Source organism: Phocoena phocoena, chromosome 14 (assembly GCF_963924675.1).
Source record: "Phocoena phocoena chromosome 14, mPhoPho1.1, whole genome shotgun sequence".
NCBI lineage: Eukaryota > Metazoa > Chordata > Mammalia > Artiodactyla > Phocoenidae > Phocoena > Phocoena phocoena.
In genome coordinates this window covers 45,561,159-45,566,704 of record NC_089232.1, presented here as the reverse complement: position 1 = coordinate 45,566,704, position 5,546 = coordinate 45,561,159, and the positions used below count along the sequence as shown (strand labels likewise).

The 5,546-nt window shown below is 37.4% G+C and overlaps 1 pseudogene; it reads right to left on the bottom strand.

The window, feature by feature from the left end:
• Positions 1–1,608: 1,608 nt before the first annotated feature.
• On the bottom strand, positions 1,609–2,007 carry LOC136134018 (small ribosomal subunit protein eS12-like; annotated as a pseudogene).
• Between the last annotated feature and the right edge of the window lie 3,539 nt (positions 2,008–5,546).

Sequence of the window (5,546 nt, the reverse complement as noted above, 5' to 3'; positions counted from 1 at the left end):
CCTGGTGGTGCAGTGGTTGAGAGTCCGCCTGCCAATGCAGGGGATACGGGTTCATGCCCCAGTCCGGGAGGATCCCACGTGCCGTGGAGCGGCTGGGCCCGTGAGCCATGGCCGCTGAGCCTGCGCGTCCGGAGCCTGTGCTCTGCAACGGGAGAGGCCGCAGCAGTGAGAGGCCCGCGTACCACAAAAAAAAAAAAAAAAAAAAAAAAAAAAAAAAAAAAAGAAATGCAGGATCTCAGCCTTCCCAGACCTACTGAATCAGAGGATCCCAGGTGATTTCATATTCATTTGATAGCTTGAGAAGCCCAACTGTAATTTACTCTACACATTTAGTCAAATCAGTCTTCCTAAAATACTGCTTTCATCATGTCCCTAGAATTTTAAATGGTTCCCCATTGCTCTCAGAAAAGTCAGGTGCCCCGGCCTGACACTTAAGGCCACAGTAAAATGGACCTAATCTATCTCTCCAATCTTTCTTATACGGATGTCCCACTCCAGCTAAATCAGTCTATTCAATTATTCTCCAAATGTGCCAAGTGTATTCAAGGTCTTTGCTCATGGCATTTGCCTGTCTGGAATTTTCATTCCCATCTCCCTACACATCCCTCCTTCAAAGACCAGTTCAGTTTCTACATCTCATCTCAGCTCACACTGTTGTTTCATCCTCTGAATATCTGTAAATCTACAGTGCCTATTCTAGGGTTGTGGGGTTTTTTGTTTTTGCTTTTTTAATTTATAGCCTCTCCTCGTCAGTGCTTATCACAGTGCAGTGCATATAGCAGCGTTTTGATTCGTTGGTTACATCTTTATTATTTAAAATGGTTTTTAATTGGGAAGAGACTTGTTACTTTATACAGCTCTAATTTTTCTAATTTCTTTGACCAAGCAGAGGTTAAGTCCAAACAGAAAGAAACTGAAAGCAGTGTGCTCATGTGCTTCAGTATTTGTAGGTGAATTTTCATCACACTCTGAGAGTGCACTTATTTCCGTGACATTTTATTCCCCATCATTCTACAAAGACGTGTTCTATTGATACATAAGCAAATGTTCTATAAGTGAAGGTTCTAATGGATCTCTTTTTTAAATATATTTAAGATATTATTGCAACTGATATTATACATACACATAGTTTAGGAGTCAATTGCTCTGTAATTCTTCTTGTGAAAAATAGTATCCCTCTCCATCCTCATCCTGCAATATCAATCCTTGAACTTTAGCTGAGTGAGGACTACATGAGTAGATGCCTCATGTGCTACTACGTTAAGTCTACATATGGGTTAGGCAGTTGGTCGTGAGCCGAAGGAGTAGCAGATATGAGTGGTTATAGGATTCCATTTGCAAGCCATTTTCACTCTCTCCTCCTTTAGATCTAAACTAGTAGAACATGGAAAAGCTGAGGAGACTTGAGATGGACCTGTACTCGGATCCAACAACCAAGAGTATGGTTCTCAAACCTGTGTGTGCATCAATACCACTTGGAGAGTTGTTACTGGGTCCTAACCCCAGTGATTCTGATTCAGGAGGTCTTGAGGTAAGGTCCCCAAATTTGCCTTTCTTTCTTTCTTCCTTCCTTCCTTTCTTTCTTTCTTAGCTAAGTTTTTCATTTGTTCATTTCTTGCATTTGGAGTACTCGTCAATGGCATCCTTAGCCTGAGACTCTTTGCCATAGTCCTTAACCAACATATAACTTCAACCAACCACTTTATTAGGTTTTCCCTCTCAGTGAGTTTTACAGAGGCCTACTCATTCCTCTAGTTTCTTGTTGTCATCAACCTCAATTAAGTTGGTTTGGTGTTAAGCACAAAGGGCCTCCACCAACTTGACACACATAGGCTCATCACAGTTGGATGCAAGCACACAGAGATGGACTTGGCACTTGTCTAAGGCTTTGGTAGCTTTGTGAGTTCCATGTGCTAGGCCATCGTGGTTGTAGATGGTCTCCAACACCTCTTGTAAAGCAGTATTAATGTCTATTACACCTCCAGCAGCAATGCCTTCCTTGACCATGGTGGTGGGTTATGGGTGCTGCCAATCTTGAATGCACCCGAGCCTCTGCCTCCACAGTGGTGTTAGGGAAACAGCAAGGGTTTTCCTTTCTAACAGAATCCTAGATGATTCCTAGTTGATGCTACTGCATCAGGAATCACTAGGACTGCATATGAGACTGCATTTGAGAATGCAGGACTGCAAATGCAAGACTGCATTTGAGAATCACTAGTGTAGTGGGGAGAAAAATACCAAAAGGGAAAAAGAGCCAAATTAGTATGATTTGTTAGTCCAGGTCCCTCTTGATACCTATTTTTTGAAGGTGTGAAAATTGTAACATTAATTCAAATAACAGCATTTAATTTAACAAAGAGAAAAGGCATAGTTTGTTTAAATAGAGCTAGTTATGGTTTTTGCTCTTTATATCAAACATTTGCAAACATCAATCTCTATCTGAAAAAAGATTTTAGTTTTATTTATTAAAATTGGTGAATGTGAAGGAAATATGTTTTGATTTCATATGACAGTGAAATTAGTAAACAATGATATAAGTAGTCTGCAGATTGCTTTCATCTTGTGTTATTTATTTATTTATTTATTTTTGGCTGTGTTGGGTCTTCATTACTGTGCGAGGGCTTTCTCTAGTTGCGGCAAGTGGGGGCCACTCTTCATCACGGTGCGCGGGCCTCTCACTATTATGGCCTCTCTTGTTGCGGAGCACAGGCTCCAGACGCGCAGGCTCAGTAATTGTGGCTCACGGGCCTAGCCGCTCCGTGGCATGTGGGATCTTCCCAAACCAGGGCTTGAACCCGTGTCCCCTGCATTGGCAGGCAGATTCTCAACCACTGCGCCACCAGGGAAGCCCCTTGTGTTCTCCCTGATGTTTTGGATAAACTGATATTTTACCCACTAATTATTGATCATGTTATCATTCTGCCATTGAATTTTTTGTGCTTGCTGTGTTTTATCTTTACTGTTTTTTTTTTCCTTTTTACAAAGATTATATTGATACTAAGTGAGTTGCCCTCAGATTACTTCCTGAAGAATGGAATCTACAACAATGCTCTTAGAGCAGTGGGATGATGCATTGTGTTTTATTTTTAATGATCATCTTTAAAATCAAAATACAGCTCCTGATGATTAATGATAAAACTGTACTTGTTTTGTGATTGCTTCCCCTCTGGGAGAGGAAATATCAATGCAATACTTTCCTCAAATACAGTTTAAAAATATTGCTTTTATTTTTTTTCTTTCCAGTTTTATAGAGATACAATTGACATAAGCTTAAGGTATTCAGCATAATGATTTGATTTACATATAATACATCATGAAGTTATTATCGCAGTAAGTTTAGTGAACATCCATCATCTCATATAGGTACAAAATTTTAAAAATAGAAAAAAATTTTTTTCTCATGATGAGAACTCAGGATTTAGTTTTTAACAATTTTCATATGTAAGAGGCAGCAGTGTTAATTATCATTGTACATTATATCCCTAGTACTTATTTGTCTTATAACTGGAATTTTGTACCTTTTGACTGCCTTCCTTCCTTCATCCAATTCCGCCTTCCCCACCCTCCACCTCTGCTAACCATAAATCTGATCTCCTTTTTTATGAGTTTGTTAGTTAATTTTTGAAATATGATTGACCTACAACACTATATTAGTTCCTGTTATGCAACAGAATGATTAGATATTTCTACATTTCAAACTCATCACCACAATGTCTAGTTACAATATGTTACTGTACAAAGATATTACATAGTTATTGACTATATTCCCCACACTGTACATTTCATACCCATTACTCATTTATTTTGCAACTGGAAGTTTGTACATGATAATCTCCCTTACATATTTCTTTCCTCACCCTCCCCTTTGGCAAACACCTGTTTGTTCTCTGTATCTGTAACTCTGTTTATATTTTGTTATGTTTGTTCATTTGTTTTGTTTTTTGAGATTCCACACATAAGTGAAGTCATATGGTATTTGTCTTTGTCTGACTTATTTCACTTAGCATAATAACCCTCTGGCTCCCTCCATGATGTCAAAAATGGCAAGATTTAATTCTTTTTTGTGGCTGAGTAATATTCCATTGTATACACACACACACACACACCCCACACACATGCACACACACACACACAGATCTTTATCAGTTCACCTATTTATGGGCACCTGTTGACGTTGCTTCCATGTTTGGGCTATTGTAAATAACGCTTCAATGAACATAGGGGTGTATATATCTTTTTTAACTAGTATTTTTGTTTTCTTCAGATAAATACCCAGGAGTGGTATTGCTGGATTGTATGATAGTTCTATTTTTAATGTTTTGAGGAATCTCCATACTGTTTTCCATAGTGACTGCACCAATTTACATTCCCACCAACAGTGTACAAGGATTCCCTTTTCTCCACATCCTTGCCAATATTTGTTATTTGTGGTCTTTTTGATGATAGCCTTTCTCACAGGAGTGAGATGATATCTCATTATGATTTTTAATTTGCATTTCTCTGATGATTAACAATGTTGAGTGTCTTTTCATGTGCCTGTTGTCCATTTGTATGTCTTCTTTGGAAAAATGTGTATTCAGATCTTTTGCCCACTTTTAAATAAGGTTGTTTTTTTTTACATTGAATTGCATGAGCTATTTATATATTTTGGATATTAACTCCTTATTGGTCATATCATTTGCAAATATTTTCTCCCATTCAGTAAGTTGTCTTTTTGTTTTGTTGATGGTTTCCTTTGCTGTGCCAAAACTTTAAAGTTTAATTAGGTCCCATTTGTTTATTTTTGCTTTTGTTTCCTTTGCCTTAGGAAACAGATCTGAAAAAATATTGCTATGATTTATGTTAAAGAGTGTTCTGCCTATGTTTTCTTATAGGAATTTTATGTTTTAAGGTCTTACATTTAAGTTTTAATCTATTTTAAATTTATTTTTGTGCATGGTGTGAGAGAGTAGTCCAGTTTGATTCTTTTCCATGTAGCTATCCAGTTTTACCAGCACCATTTGTTGTTGAAGAGACTGTCTTTTCTCCATTGTATATTCTTACCTCCTTTGTCATAGATTAATTGACCATAAGGGTGTTGGTTTATTTCTGGGTTCTCTATTCTGTTCCACTGATCTATGTGTCTGTTTTTGTGCCAATACCACACTGTTCTGATGACTGTAGCTTTGTAGTATACTCTGAAGCCAAACAGTGTAATCCCTCCAGCTCTGTTCTTCCTTCTCAAGATTGTTTTGGCTATTTGGGATCTTTTGTGGTTCCATACAAATTTTGGAATTATTTGTTCTAGTTCTGTGAAAAATGCCATTAGTATTTTGATAGGAATTGCATTGAATCTGTAGATTGCCTTGGATAGTATGGTCATTTTAACAATATTAATTCTTACAATCCATGAGCATAGTATATCTTTCCATTTGTTTGTGTTGTCTTCAGTTTCTTTCATCAGTGTCTTATAGTTTTCTGAGTACATGCATTTTATGTCCTTTGTTAGATTTATTCCTGCGTATTTTATTCTTTTTGATGTGATGGTAAATAAAAATATTGCTTTT